Here is a 15,154-nt window from a genome sequence, read left to right as displayed (position 1 = left end):
TCAAAATCATCTTTAACTCCAGTTCCAGGGGATCTGATGCTCTCTTCTGACCTCTTCAGGCACCGGGATGCACATGATACATATAACACACACACACACACACATGATATATATATATATACATATATATGTTATATATACATAACACAATATATATATATGTTATATATACATAACACTATATATATATATATATATATATATATATATATATATATAGAGAGAGAGAGAGAGAGAGAGAGAGGCAAGAAACATTCCTATAGATAAAATAAAAAAAATAGTTTGGAAACTGTTGGTAGAAGATGAAAGATTTGGCTGTGAGGATACAGAAGTGAGCAGGGCTTATCTCTTCCTGCATTCCCCAAGTTCACAGCAAGGTGGACCAAGATGCCTGGCATTAACCGTTGTAAGAAGTGGTGTGACCAGTGCTGGCATAGGATCTTCCAGAGTAATTCTGAAGTGTATTTTCACCTGACCAAAGTGGGAATTGCTTAGCAACTGGACTGGTCCAGATGTCAGTGTGGTGTTAGCTGGGCCCATGCAGAAAATAATGCCATGTGTGTCTAGCATTGTAAAAGTGCAGCATGTTTGTTATTGTTATTGCACTTTTGGACAGCTTGCATCAGCAGTATTGGAAATGTACACTCACAATTCTGCTTTTTTCGAGACAGAGTTTCTTTGTAGCTTTGGAGTCTGTCCTGGAACACACTCTGTAGACTAGGCTGGCCTCAGACTCAGAGAGATCCTCCTGCTTCTGCCTCCTGAGTGCTAGATTAAAGGTGTGTGCGCCACCACCGCCCAGCTTATCCCAAAGATTTTTATATGTATTCAGTGAGACATCATTTGTAGTAGCAAAAAAGTTACAAGCATACAAAGTGTCCCACAATGGAAAAATGTATATAGAAAGTTAGAAGTAAGAAGTTAGATGTGAGGACACACACACACACACACACACACACACACACGTTGAATAAGGGAACATAATTAAAAGAAAAAGACATTCTGGTGAGCTGCTGCACAGCCAGGTGTCTATGGATAATAATGTGCTATGTATCTCAAAAAGCTACAAGAAAGAATCTTGAGTGTTTTCAACATAAAGAGATGAAAAATACTTTTGAGAAGATAGAAACTTTTAGCTGCTGTGAGCATCATGCAACACACGTCTATTGACATGTCACGTGGTAGTCTATCAATATGTACCAGGTTTGTTTTTAATCTCTCAGTTAAGAAATACATTTAGACTTGTTGTAGTGTCTCAGGCCTGTAATACTAACACTCAGGAAGGAGTTGGAATTCAAGGCCAACCTAGGCTACATTGTGAGTTCCAGACTAGCGTAGGCTAAGCTGTCTTAAAAACAAAGAGGAAATGTAAGTCAGTTTTGGGATGCCTTCATATGAAGGGCTATTGTGTAACCTTCCAAAGAACCCATGTCTTCAAAAATAACATAACTGGGTAGGGTGATATTGGTCTGTAATGCCAGCAATATGAAGGCTGAGGCAGGAGGATAGTGAGATCCAGGCTAGCTTGTGCTGTACAGCAAGACCCTATTCCAAAGGAATGCCACTGTGACTCAAAAAAATGCTTCTAAAAATCAAGTGAACACTAGAAGATATTGTAGTGGGAGGCTGCTTGTTGGTTCCTGGCTGCCCGGCTAGCTTAGACCCAAAATAATCACACGGAAAACATATTATTTAAATCACTGCTTGGCCCATTAGCTCTGGCTTCTTATTGGCTAACTCTTGCATATTGATTTAACCCATTTCTATTAATCTGTATATCTCCACCTGACTGTGACTTCCCTGGTAAAGTTCCCAGCATCTGTCTCCGGCGTCTCCATGGCTTCTCTCTAACTCTGCCTTCCTCCTCTCATGCTATAGGCCAAGTCAGTTTTTTTATTCATTAACCAATAAAAGCAATACATACACACAGAAGGACCTCCTGCACCATTTCTCCTTTTCTGTTTAAACAATAAGGAAGGCTTTAACATAGTAAAATTACATATAACAAAAACAGTTATCAAGCAAGAATTACAGTTACAATATTTATATCTACTTTATCTTTTATCATAACTAATGAAAACTATAACTATAACAACTGTTTATCTATTCTTCAACTCTATCAAAGACTCCAGAAGGTTATAATCTTACTGAAGTAAACAGGATGTGCATTGTAAACAACTTCTAAAACTCTAGAATTGACAGAGACATCTCACTGCCTGTACAGTCACCCAAAAGTTCTTCTGTACCATTGAGGCATCCATCTTCAGCCTACAGGCCCATAGTATCCAGCAGACTTTTCCATGAAGCAGTAAATTTCAAAGACAGTTTCACCTATACTGGCAGTTTGTTCATCACATTTTTTTTTGTGTGTGTCCTGCAGATGTCTAGCAGACTCTATAATGAAGCAGAGACCCTAAGGATCGTCTCACCTTACACAAGTTCAGCAGTCATTTCTCTATGGGTCCTGCATGTCCAGTTCATAAAGCAGTCCAGGCAAGAGCAGTTTCTTGCCCAGAGGGCTAACCATTTCCATAAGGAGCCTCTTTGATGCCTATCATCCTCTTGAAGTAGATTGGTACTGCCAGGAGCATATGTGTCTCACTGTCATGATAAGTCCTAAATTCTTAAAATGTTTTAAATGCCACATTCTGTAGTCTTTGAAAGGTTTGAAGAATGCCTATCTATCTGAAATATATCTCTATATCTAGAAGATCTAACTAACATGACTACAAGTTTGACTATTATAGATGATTATTTGTTAATCTATATTTCTTAATTATACATTACATTTTTTTGAGACAGGGTTTCTCTGTAGCATTGGAGCCTGTCCTGGAACTAGCTCTTGTAGACTAGGCTGGCCTCGAACTCACAAAGATCTGCCTGCCTCTGCCTCCCAAGTGCTGGGATTAACGGCATGTACCACCATAGCCTAGTTTATACATTACATTTTTAAATGAACTACACAATCACAATACCTTAATCAAGAGCAGAAATATACATGTAACAAAATTGACCTTAAATTTGTATCAATAAGCCAAGATCCATACCAATGCAAATCTCTATATCATATCCCCTTTTAAATGTAAACATATATTTATAGACAATATTTGGGAATATGGGTGTAGTTTTATCCAAACTGCTTCCTGCTGTTTGGGGGTGCTGTTAATTAGGTCTTTCATTTTGGGGGATGTTCACTGCAGCCTTTCAGGGGGTCGTGGTCCGTCAAACCATATTAGCCTTGAATAAATCCATAGGTTATCATCCTCTGTGGAAACAAAAGAAGACCTCTTTTCCAAAGCAACATACTCTTAGACCCAAACTCTGGAGTCAAAGATACCTTTATAATATACATGCTGGTTTAACTTAGCAGCCTATACAATGAAATGTTTCTCTGTACTTAGCTCATTCACAGTAAAAAAAATTCAAAGATAACACAATAATATACATAATTCAGACTCTCTATGTATATTCCATCTTTACATGGCTTGTTTTTCTTTAGTCCTTTTAAAATATGACTGTACTCTGTCTGTTTAAAGACTTTTTTTTAAAATGATTTATTTCTTTTCCAACTCTCTATACTCTTTCTTCTCTCTCCCAGGCCTACATACATTTATCCAATACTGTGACCCACTTAGAGTTCTTTTATGTCTGAATCTGTCCTTATTGTGTTATCTGTAATTCTTTACTGTCCAGGAGCACTTTTTAAAATGCTAAGCGCGTTTTAAAACTCTACTGTGAAGGCTGAGGCAGGAGAATAGTGAACTCTAGGCTAGCTTGTGCTGTACAGCAAGATCCTATTCCAAAGGAATGTTCCAATGACTTAAAAAAAAGCTTCTAAAAATCAAGTGAATACTAGAAGATATAAAACTGTGTGGTATAAATACTGTTTTTATATTTATTTATTTAAAACTTTTAAAAGTTTAAATAATACATTTCTTATCTCATGTATCACATCCCCCCAGCAGTTGCTCCCTCCAATCCTCTTAGTCCTTCCCCCCCATTTCTCCTCTCCCCAGATCAACTCCTCTGTTCCCCCCCCCCCCGCCAAAAAAAAAAAAAAGAGCAGGGCCTTCAGGGATACCCACCAAAGGAACATGACCTAACAAGGTGTTTTATTTATTTTTATGAATATGCATGTTTTGCCTGCAAGTATGTTTGTGCATCACTTGCATGCATTTGACTATGGAGGGCAGAAGAGGGCATCAGATTGCCTTGGAACTGGAATTACAGCCAGCTGCCAGCCAGTGTGTGGTTCTGGGAATAGAACCTGGGTTCTCTGCAAGAACAATCAGTGAGTGTTCCTAACCTCTGAGTCATCTTTCTAGCCCCAAATACTAGTTTTATTTTATTTTTGTAAGCAAAAGACAACACTAGTGATGGATCGTGAGGCTCAGTGGTTTTTCCTTTCTCTTATGTCACATCCGTTCTGAAGTTTCTCTGGTTAATGATAGCAGCAGATACAGGGAGCTGCACTGGGTCTGACTCCTTGCCCTGGAGAGCTGCCCTGTGCAGCCAGGCTGAGCAAGTTTTGAAGGGTGGTGGGGCAGGTTCAGGGAGGCCACCCCTGCCTTTTGGCTCCTTTCCTTCCCACACATTCTTCCCTCTGCTTTCTCCCTTAATTGGATGTAAATGTAAGACTGAAGGATGATTTTTTAAAATATGTATTGTTTTTATTGGCTGCGTTTCCTGAATGCTGTGACAGGAGAGTCATTTTAGATTTCTCACTCTGAAGAAACCCTAATTTAAACTTCTTTATACTCATGTGACTGCGATTGATTTTTCTCTCAGTAGTTCAGATGGTTTTTGTCAGGGAGAAGACTTTGCTACTCCTGCCTTAAATGGCCTCTGAAAAGCCCAATTTGAAGTCACGGCCTGTTGCCAGGTCCTGTTGGGCAGGACTGTCTGGTTCTCCCAGGAGATGGGGAAGTGGGTGAGGGGAGCTTGGAATTTCACGGTTTTGTGACTGCAAGCCAGTTTGAAGGTGACTTCCCAGTGGTCCTGGAACATTTGTCATCCTTACCCTTCAACAGCCTTGCTAGGGTTGGGGAGTGTGGATCAGGACCGACAGTGTCATAGGGACTTAATGAATGCTCCAGCACTTGACCTCTGGGTAGTGCTGACTTTTGTGCCTTTGCTCACTCCTAAGGCTGCTGGGTGAACAGAAGGCCTCTGGTATGCCTGAGAAGCCTGAGCTGCACTCAGTGTGCAAAGAAAGTAGCAACTGTCCACCTACAGTAGTTCAGACCAGAGATTCGGGATCAGAGACCCAGAGTGGGCCTCACCATTGTGGTGATGGTGAGTTGTTCTCTTAGCTTCTTGGAGGACACTTTCCCTCTCTGTAAAATGGGAAGAGGGCCGAAATAAAACCTAATAGGAATAATGTATGGATTAAATGTGCAGGTGCTTCTGAATGCTTCCTAAGCCAGCAATATATATCTTACAAGTATTAAGTACTAATACTGATTTTAGAGCAGTGGTCCTCCCTACTTTTTCTGAGCTAGGAAAGTGGCTGAAACCAAAGTCTCAGTGAATCTGCATCTCTGGCCACATTTTCTGCCCCAGTTCAGCCCTTAGGCTCTCTGTCCTCATTTTGGATAAAGGTTGAGCTCACCTACTTTCTTAGATATTTGAACTCAGTGGAGACTGGCCTTTCAGAACCCACTCAGCCTGTTTCCCCATTGCTTTTAAGGTGGCCTTGAGACCAACCTCAACCCCACATTGTCTCAAGAAGAATGTCTTAGCCTTCTGTTGACTCCCCCACCTCTACTGGGGGACCAATTTGCTCCTCAGAGCATGAAGCAGATGTACTTAAAGTCCATCAGGCCACTAGCACATATGTATTTGTTTTCAACTGTATTGTAATAAAATATGCATGATATAAAATGTATCTTTTAAGTACACCGCAAGTCTTCAGTTTAATGGGACTGACACACTCACACTGTGGTGTCCGTCACCAGTCTCGGGGCTGTTTTCATCTTCTGTGTGCACATTGAACAAAAACTTGCCCCTGTGCTTTCCCTAGCCCCTTGTAACCATTTTTACTATACACTCTCTCTAAAGCTTGACTGTTCCAGATACATTATACAAATGGAATCTTTTACTGTCTGACCTTTTGTGGGTAGATTTTTTTCCCCGTTTGGCATTATGCCTTCACAGTTCATCCGAGTTGTAGCTTATATGGGAACATATTCTTTTTTTTGCCAACGAGTAATATTTCATGGTGTGCCTCTGCCACATCTTTTTTACCCATCGCCCTTTGAGGGTCATTTCGATTGTTTTTCACCCATTGTCCATTGTGCCCCCCACATATTTTAAAGTTAAATAACCATTGTCCTTATTCCAGGTTACCCCAGGGGCCCTCCAGTGCGTGTGTGTAGTTACTGTGTAACAGAAATGATGGGCTCATATCCTGAGAACACGGGTGTCCACAGGTGTGTTTCAGAGTCCTGCAGCCATGCACCCACTTCCTTTATTGCACTGGAAATGACCTTTATTACTTTGTTACCAGTTCCTAAGGGTCTGCTTTAGGAAGTGGTAAAGGGTCTTGGTTAAGGCTATGGATTCTGAGGTCAGACCACACGGCCTTGGATTCTGATCTCGCCACATATTAGCTTGCCATGGCATGTGCCACTTAACTCTCCGGTGCTCTGTTAGGTGCGATGGCTGGGGTGAGATAACTACTTAGAAATTTAAATGAGATGAGCTGTGTATCAGAGCCAGCTGATGCATCATAAACCCATAAACATTATTTTAAGCCAAAATTAAGGGTTTTTTTTTGTTTGTTTGGTTGGTTTTGAGATAGAATTTTGTTGTGTAGTCCAGGCCCCACGGAACTCACTGTGTAGTTTGGGCTGGCTTGGAGCTCATGATGCATCTGCTTCAGCCTTTAAAAAATTAATATTTATTCACTGTGTGTGTGTGCGCACATTTGTGCTTGTCATAGGGTACATGTGGAAGTCAGTGGACAGTTCTGTGGAATTGATTTTGTCCTCCTCCTAGGTGGATCTTATGGCTAGAACTCAGGTTTCCAGTTGTAGTAGCAAATGCCTTTATTCATGGAGCCATCTTGGCTGGCCCTGCTTCCGCCTCTTGAGTGCTGGGCTCTAGGTGTGTGCCCATTGGAGGGCCAGACTTCCACATCTTACTTGGATTCAACCCTTTCATCCTCATGCTTTTCTTGGGAGTGGCTGAAGAGTAAGGTGAACGGGCTGGTTCTTGGCCTGGCATTCCCAGGAGGCAGAAAAGAGCAACCGTGGGAGCTGGGCAGAAGCCCTGCTCACTGTGGTCCCCCAGTGCCTTCCTCTCTCTGCTGAGACATGGTGATAGGGTCAGCCTTGAGTTTGGCCCTTCTCAGATGTCTTCTGTGCTGGTCCTTCATTGCGCAGAATGCTGCCTAGTGGGATGATCTTGGCATCCAGGGGAAGCATTTGGAAGCCATCTTCAGTTTCCTCAGGGCTGTGCTGTTGGGATGCCAACAGGGTGATGTTCCTGTTGCCTCTGCTTCCCTCGGTCACTCAGAGCTCCACCACGTACCCAGTGACCAGTCCTGCTTCAGTGTGGGAACCTGAGCCCCCTGCCCAGCAGAGTGGGCACATCCAGTCGAGAGTTTGGCAATATGTGAAGCAGACGGTGATTTCTTCCCAAAGCTGGTGGAGCTGGTGAGAACAGAAGCTTCTCTGTTTAGTCTCTAGTTGACTAAAATTTCCCAAATATTTATCATCTCTTCTCATCCCCCCCTTGCTGGCATTAGATTCCAGCTCTGGCTTCCTGGCTGCGTCGAGGCCAGGGGCTGGCTCTGTTGCTCAAGCCCAATGACCTGTTCCGGGATTCTCCATGTGTGGGTAAAGCTGAGGGAAGGAGCCAGGAAGAGTAGGGACAGAATATGCACAATGGGACCATTCTGCAGGGCTCCCGGGGTCAGCCTAGTACGTGGCTTTGAGTGGGCTTCTTACCCCCTTGTGTCCATACCCTTGTTGGTAGCTTGGGGTTAATAATAACTTGCCCTGCAGAGATGCGAGAAGGCACTGAAGGAATCTGTAAAGTGCTTAGTGTAGCGTCTGGCACACTGTGGATGCGCTAAAAATGCAGGCTTCTTCTATTTTTATTGGGGAGTTTTATTTCTACTGTTTCCAGCCTTCCTTCCTACACCTTCTCTCTCCTGGTAACCCTGAAGCCATTGTATCCTGGTGCCCTTGAACTTCACCCTCTGTTCTTCACTACACCCACTCCTGGCACAGGGTCTCATACAGTAGCCATGACAGTTTCAAAGGTCAGACCTTCAAGGCCGTTGAGACACACTTTCTCTCTCTGCTATTGGTACCTTATTGACCTTACTCTCCTGACCTCACTTCCTTGTTCTGCCCACATGCTGTACACCTGCTGAGGGGCTCCATTTGGTCTTTGTAATCATTCTCTGCTGTGGAGGAGGAAAGGAACTGAAGGGTTATGGAGCCCCTTCTTGTCTCAGGAGCTTCTGGCCATATGTAGTATTTCATTTATTACCCCCAATTATCCCTCAAGGTCCATAGCGTGACTTATGTTTTTGCAGAGGAGGAAATGGCACTCCAAATACCAACTAAATAGCCAAGGGTCCCATGCAGATTGTTGTGCAGGATTTAGTTAAGCCAATGCTGCCCCTACCTCCTAGTGCTGGCAAAGAGGGGAGAGGGGACTGCTTAGCATGCAAACTAGCATCTCAGCTGCTCTGTGACCCAGATATTGGGGGACAGGGCAGGTGTTTTAGCTTTGCTATCCACAGCTGCACACGCTAGGTGCATTTCCCTCCCGGGGCTGTTATGCTTATTCCAGGAGGAAACACTCCGAGATTGGTAAGCTTTGGCAAAGCATGTGCATGGGCGTGGCAAATGTGCATGAACACCAGCCATGCTGGATGCTGTGCTGGGGAGTTTGGCATCCCTGACTCTGGCGGGAGGGCTGCAGAGCGGCTTGGTTTCACCCTCTGAGCAGTGCTGGCAAGGTTTGCCACTGCTTGATAATGGGGTTCTCTGCCTAGAGTCTCCGAGACTTTAGGTGTTTGTTAATTTTTAATATAGCTAAAGGCATATGACATAGACTGTACCACTGTGACCATTTGAGGTGTTTCGTTGTTGTTCATTTAGCTTTTGAGATAGGGTCTCTAATAGCCCAGGCCAGCATCCAACCTGCGGGGTAGCCAAAAATGACCTCCTCCCTCCCAAGTGCTGGGAGTACACTCCTGTGCCACCACTCTCTGTTCTCCCCATGACCCTTTTAAAGGGTGCAGTTCAGTCCTTAGCACGTTCATTGCATCTTGAAATGACCCTTACTCCCTTGTCCAGCCTTTGAATCACCCAGGACTTCTTAGCTGTTGTCTGCCAGTCCTCCCTCCGCGAAACTGCTGGCAACAACCGATCTGCTCTCCGTTGGGTTGTGCCATTCTGGACATGTGTCAGTAGCATGATACAGTGTGTGGTCCCTTGTGACTGACTTGCTTCATTTAGATATCTTCTAGATCTGTCCAGATAGAAGAGCGTGGGCTCGCTCAGTCCTCTTCTGGCTGAGTGATATTCCATCACATGTGCGTGTGGCATTCATTGTGCTGATAGATTCGTCTGTGGATGGACATCTGGGTTGTTTCCTCCCTGGGACTTGTGTAAGGGAGCGGTTGTGAACATTTCCGTACAAGTGTTTGTGTGGGCACCTGATTTGATCCTGTGGGGGTATGTACCAAGGAGGGGAATAGCTGGATCATATGGAAACTCTGTGTTCTGCACAGCAAGAGGTAGCCAGACTGTTTCCACAGTGGCTGTATCATCCAGGATCCCAGCAGCAGTGTGGGAGGGGCCCAGATTTTCCTCATCCTTGCCAGCACTTCTTATTTTCCTTCCCCCCCCCCCCCAAGGTGGTCCTCGGTGTGAAACAGTATTTCACTGTGGCTGATTCTGTTTCCCCGATGACCAGTGACTCAGAGCAGTCTCCTGTAGCTTTAGTATTCTTGCTTTCTCCTGACCCAGTTCCGTGCCCCCCCCCCCCCCCCCCCGGCCCTACCTCTCCAAACTGGCTCCCAGTTCTTGGGCGGGTCTCCAGCCAGCCCCGGGCAGGCAGCCCGGGTTGGGTATCCCACTTTTGGCTGCTGGGAATGCTGCTTTGTCCTGTTCAAGCTCTTCTGGCTATGCCGGGCCCTCAACTGAACCTCAGTGGCTCTTCAGATTCCTAATCATCATTCCGCTGGAGGCAGGCGCTCCACCTTGTCCTGCCTCCCACTTGGGGGCCACTCCTTCTGTGCAGGTTGTACTGAGGACCCTGTACACTGGCATAGACTGCCTTCTCCTCACCTTCAGGGCAGGGTTACATCTATCAGGTTGTTGCTGGCTCCAACCTGAATGTCCTTGTCCCTCTGGAGGATTGTCCTGAGAGGCGCAGGAGGAGCCTCGCCTCCCAGAGCCAGCAGCCTCGTTTCCTCTGATGTGAATCTAAATCACCTTGTTCTTCTCTCCCCCCTCATTCCATGTATAACATCCTGTACCCCACCCAATAGGTTTATGGTTTCAGGCTTATTTCTGACCACAGAATCTAAGCTGTCCCCCCATGAAGGAATCCTAGGCATGAATAAGCAGGTGGAAGAAGTATTTTGGGGGGCTAGGGGTTTATCCAGAAGCCCCTTCACCATCTGCTATGACAAAGACTCCACCCAGCATGATCTCCTCCTCTGAGGCCTGTCCTTATCCCACCTCTCATGACCTAGCTGTCCCAACAGGCACCTTCCACCAGGGTAAGACTGAGACAGAGACACCAAGTACTCAATTTACTGAAACAGTGGCTTGGCCGTTATATGAAACCTTTCCTGCTATGAAAGATACTAAAGTCCAGGGCAAAATGTGAGAGTCCCCAGTCCCCATGTAGCCCCCAACCATAGTGCCCTTCTGTGGGAAATCACATTAAAGCTTGGTGTGGAATGAGGATCAGCCCGGATCTTATATTCCAGTGTTATCCCCCACCCCATCTCAACTCCAAAAAACCCATTTGAGAATTATCAAAAAGAGTTCCTACTTACAGACCTGAGGGAGGGAGGGAGGGAGGGAAGGAGAGAGATTGTGTGCTTGGTGGGGATAACATGAAAATAGGTTGCTGGAGAGGGGAGGAGTCTGTGCTGATGGCCACCTGCTGAGTATCTACTGTGATGGAAGAGTGGAGCTGGCCAGTCACCCTGGTCATTTCCTAGCAGGACACTCCCTGGCTCTGTAGCTTGGGGAAGTGGGCTATAGAACCACCCTGGGTCTTAGTTCCCCAGCTACCAATGACCTTGACTCTGCTGCTATGAGAGGTGATCCTTGGAGTAGCTCCCAGATGGTGTCACATGAGGGTGGCCGCCCTGACCTTGTTGGGGGTTCAAGCTCCAGGCAAGTGCTTTCCTTCTTGTGTGAGCCAGTATTGACCTTGACTCTCCATCCCCCAGGCTGTGGCTAAAACAGAGCTAAACAAGTCACAACGTTAAAAATAGCCTCACCCCTCACTTACATGGTCAGCATGCAGCTTCTGTGGAGTGGATGGGGGATAGATTGAGACTTTCTTCCCAGTTACCCAATTGGCTCTTATCAGTTGTTGACATGTTTGTATAAGTAAATCTTGTAGCTATTTTGGCCTCAAAATATCATTATCCATGTAATGATTCTTCCTTGTACAAATGGGGTCATTTTCAGGTTTGGGAGAGGAAGGAATTTGCCAGGTATTTGACATAGACGTTTAGGGGTCAACCAAAGCGTGAGCTCAAGTCACACTGTGTCTGTTCTGCCCATTTGATAGGCAAAGCAGCCTGAGGTCTCTAAGGGCCTGGGTCTCTCTCAGGATAGCTGCTTTAGAGTGGAAGGTTGCTCAGGTCTCAAGGCCCACAGGCAAGCTGGCAGATAGATGACTTTCTACAAGAAAAGAGGGAGGGGACTTTGGGACAATGGCAGCTAGCTCTCTTGAGGCCTCAGGCTTCCAAGATAGGAAGTGGGAAGCATATGGATCTCTGAGGTCTAGGCTGGACTAGCAGGTCAGCTGCCCAGCAGTAAGGTGAACTCTAGTGAAGATGAAGTAGTAGAAAAGATGGATGGGTGGACCAGAGATCGGAGCCCAGGGCGGAAGAATGAGGGGGTCAATGTGGGATGTGGAAGAGAGACAGCCATGCTGGCCCAGGCAGAGGGAGGGGCAGCATCAGGACAAGTGTGAGCCTGGGGGCCGCCTGGCTGTGGTGAGTGACAGGAAGAACAGCTGCAGGGCACCAGAGGAGGGGAGGAGGAAAGGCCACCCAGGGCACTAGCTCTGGTCAGGACTGGCATCTTGCTTTGCCATTGCTTCAGACCGTATCGCCATTCCAGTAGCTAGCTGCCCTTTTCCTTGAGCGTTGGACGGACAGCCAGCAGACCCTTTGTCTTGTGCCAGCGTTGTGCTTTTTCATCTTGTAATTACAGCACTCTCTTAGGTTCTACTTCACCAGGTGGTCACCTAGTCATAGTTCAGGCGTGGTGAGGCAGCCCATATGGTCGCTGAGACTTCTTGGTGGGCTCAGTGTGGTGCCTGCTCTTCCGTGTGCTGGCCACTAGATGGTAGCAGGAAACCTGTTGGTTACCCCAGCAGGTTGTTTTAGTCTAGTTCTGCTGGGCCCTATCTCTGCTTCACTGGCCTGTCACTCAGATTCCACATGTCATGGGTTCATGGATGATTCTGAGGCAAGGCTGGGTGAGACGAAGCCACAGCGGCCTACCTTTGAGAAGTGGGTGTCTCAGTGCGTTGACCCAGATCTGGAGGTGGTCAAGTCCTTCAAAGGGAGCATCTGCCGTCCAGTGCATCCTGTTTCCAGGACTTTATGGGGGCCAGAAGCAGAGAACAAGTCTTCTCAAGAAGTCTGCTACTTCCCACGGACCTCACCTTGGCAGCCTGTGTGGATGGTGGATGATGCTAGTCGTGGGGGGAGAGGGTCATGTCTGGGGGCGGGGCTGGCAACAGGTAGTGACACACAGCAGCAACGAGCTCCCAGGAAGCCCAACTTGAGTCCGGAAGTGGGCAGGTTCTGCTGCTTTCATCATTTTTCTGTTCCCAGCAGCTCCTGGGCACAGCGCCCCATCTCATTGCCCACAGCTGGTCCTGGCCACATGTGGCCTAAGTTCTTTGCAGGCTGGGCCCACAGACCAAGGCACACAGCATTTCAGGTCCATCCTTGAGTACTCTGTTGTGCCTGTGTCTGCAGGGTTTTTTTCTGGCTTTAGGGGCTCATTGTGTCTTTCCTACAACTTGAGGCAAGGAATGGGTTGTCTTTTTGAGGTCCATTGGGGTCCTGGAGGTTCAGAGAGGCCAAGGGCATGCTCAACATTTCAAAGATAAATGCTGAACTGGCTGCTTATTTTTTTATTTCTTTCTTAATGACCAGCTTTGCTCATGGCAGGGTTGGTGGGTGAAGAGAGAAGTCCTCTCTGGGTGTCAGAAATGGGGGAACAAACTCTTGCTACCCCCACTTACTACCTCCAAGCATCGTTCTTGTCTATACCCCAAACTGGAGGCAGGGAGGGGACCCTAGTTGCTCTATGGAGCTACCAAGTGACTTCCAGCTGCTAGAACTTTCCACTGGTCAATGGTGCTGTGAGGGTGTCTGGCAGGGGAGGGTAGTGTGTGGTGGAGTGCCCCTGTGGTTCAGACTGGCCTGTTGGCCTATCCATGGCTCTGGCTGGGACCCCTTTCCAGGGGGCGACACTGTCCATGTTGGGTCAATGGTGGCATGACTCTGGCTCTTCTTGTCGCTGCCCTTTGCATGTTGGGTGTTTTTGAGGTCCCAGACTGGGGTTCTAGGTCCTTCTGTAGGCATGCCCACTCTATCAGAGGTCCTCCAGCTGTGTGAAGGGGTTAGCAGGAAGCTGCCTCCCACACTTCTGTTCCTAATCACCAGTGTGTGCACCCAGAGTCCAAGTCACGTCCTGAGGACCTCCTGATATGCCAGGTCCCGGCCCCCTCTGTCTGCTTCTTGGCTCTGCCTTGGTTGTAGATGCTCTCTGCCATCTTCCACAGGGTTTGCATCGGTGTCCACCCGGGCCTGCCTAAGTGTGGGGCTCAGGGGAGCACCCTCCATGTGCTGCCATTTCAAAGGCTGCTGCTCCTCTCCTAGACAGCCAGTCCAGCTTTGGCTGCATTCGGCCTCCTTCCAAGGCTCCAATATCCTGCCTGGCTTATGTCCCCCCCCCACCCCAACCCCAGCTGCAGCTTCTCTGTTGTGCTTCTGGCAGAAGGCATGCTGAGATGGGGAGGGGGGCTCCTTCCCCTTGGCCTCTCTTCTCCCTATTACATCAGCTTACAGCCAAATACCCCTGGGGTCTGGTAAGGGAGGGTTTTTCATTAATTTTTTTTTCCAATGGAAATAATTCCACCACTTGTCAGAGGGATTTCTGCATGCATCTCTTTAGCAGGGGGTGGGGGTTGACTTCCTCCCTCCTTTCTTTCTCAGCCTCTTAGAGTCTCATGAGGTGTAGCTTTGTTTCCTTAGCTGGGCTGGTCTGGTCTGCTCATGAGGATAGTATGGGGATACAGATAGTTAGGTATCTGTCCTGTTCATTGGCTGTGTGATTTCCAGGATGGCCCTTGTCCTCTCTGGGCCTCTTGGTCCTTCATCTGTCCTGTGTTGGTGGTGAGGGATAGTGCTAGGTGGTTCCCTACCTTCTGGCTTGATATTGTGATCGCACAGGATTGGCCCAAGTGCCGGCATCCAAGTGGCAAGAAGCCTGGGAGGAGGGTCCACCTGTGATGGAGCACAGACAGACACCCTCTGCGCTCAGGGGGCAGTGAAGTGAGCAGGCCAAGAAAGCCGCAGATCTCTGGCTGGTTCCTGCTGGCCGCATCAGGGACCCCTGAGTGGGAAGAGCCTCTTGGCCTCTGCTGTAGCCAAGCACACCTCCTTCTGGCCTCTCCCCTGTTTCTCCCGCCCTTGGCCTCCCTGCTCCCTGCCCTGCTCCCTACGCCCTGCCTTGGTTGATGACTTTGCGGCACCAGTCTTGCAGATTGGTAGGTGTTGGTCATTTTCCCGCCTCCTGCTCCTCTCCATGCATCCTGCTATCAGCTCAGACCCAGGCCTGGGAGCTGGTGACCCCAGGAGGGAGCCCCTCTAGTTACTCAGGCAGAGTGTAGCCCACCCCCTCCTGCCCAGGGCCCA

At 47.3% G+C, this 15,154-nt stretch overlaps 1 protein-coding gene across 3 annotated transcripts in view; it reads left to right on the top strand.

Moving 5' to 3' along the window:
- The window catches only part of Tspan9 (tetraspanin 9), a 187,857-nt gene that overhangs the window by 39,133 nt on the left and 133,570 nt on the right, over nt 1-15,154 (top strand). The gene's annotated exons all lie outside the window — the stretch shown is intronic.

This window comes from Microtus oregoni, unplaced genomic scaffold, assembly GCF_018167655.1.
Source record: "Microtus oregoni isolate MIOR12 unplaced genomic scaffold, Mior012 000002F_ref0000024, whole genome shotgun sequence".
NCBI classification, from domain to species: domain Eukaryota; kingdom Metazoa; phylum Chordata; class Mammalia; order Rodentia; family Cricetidae; genus Microtus; species Microtus oregoni.
This window is presented reverse-complemented; position numbering and strand designations above follow the sequence as displayed.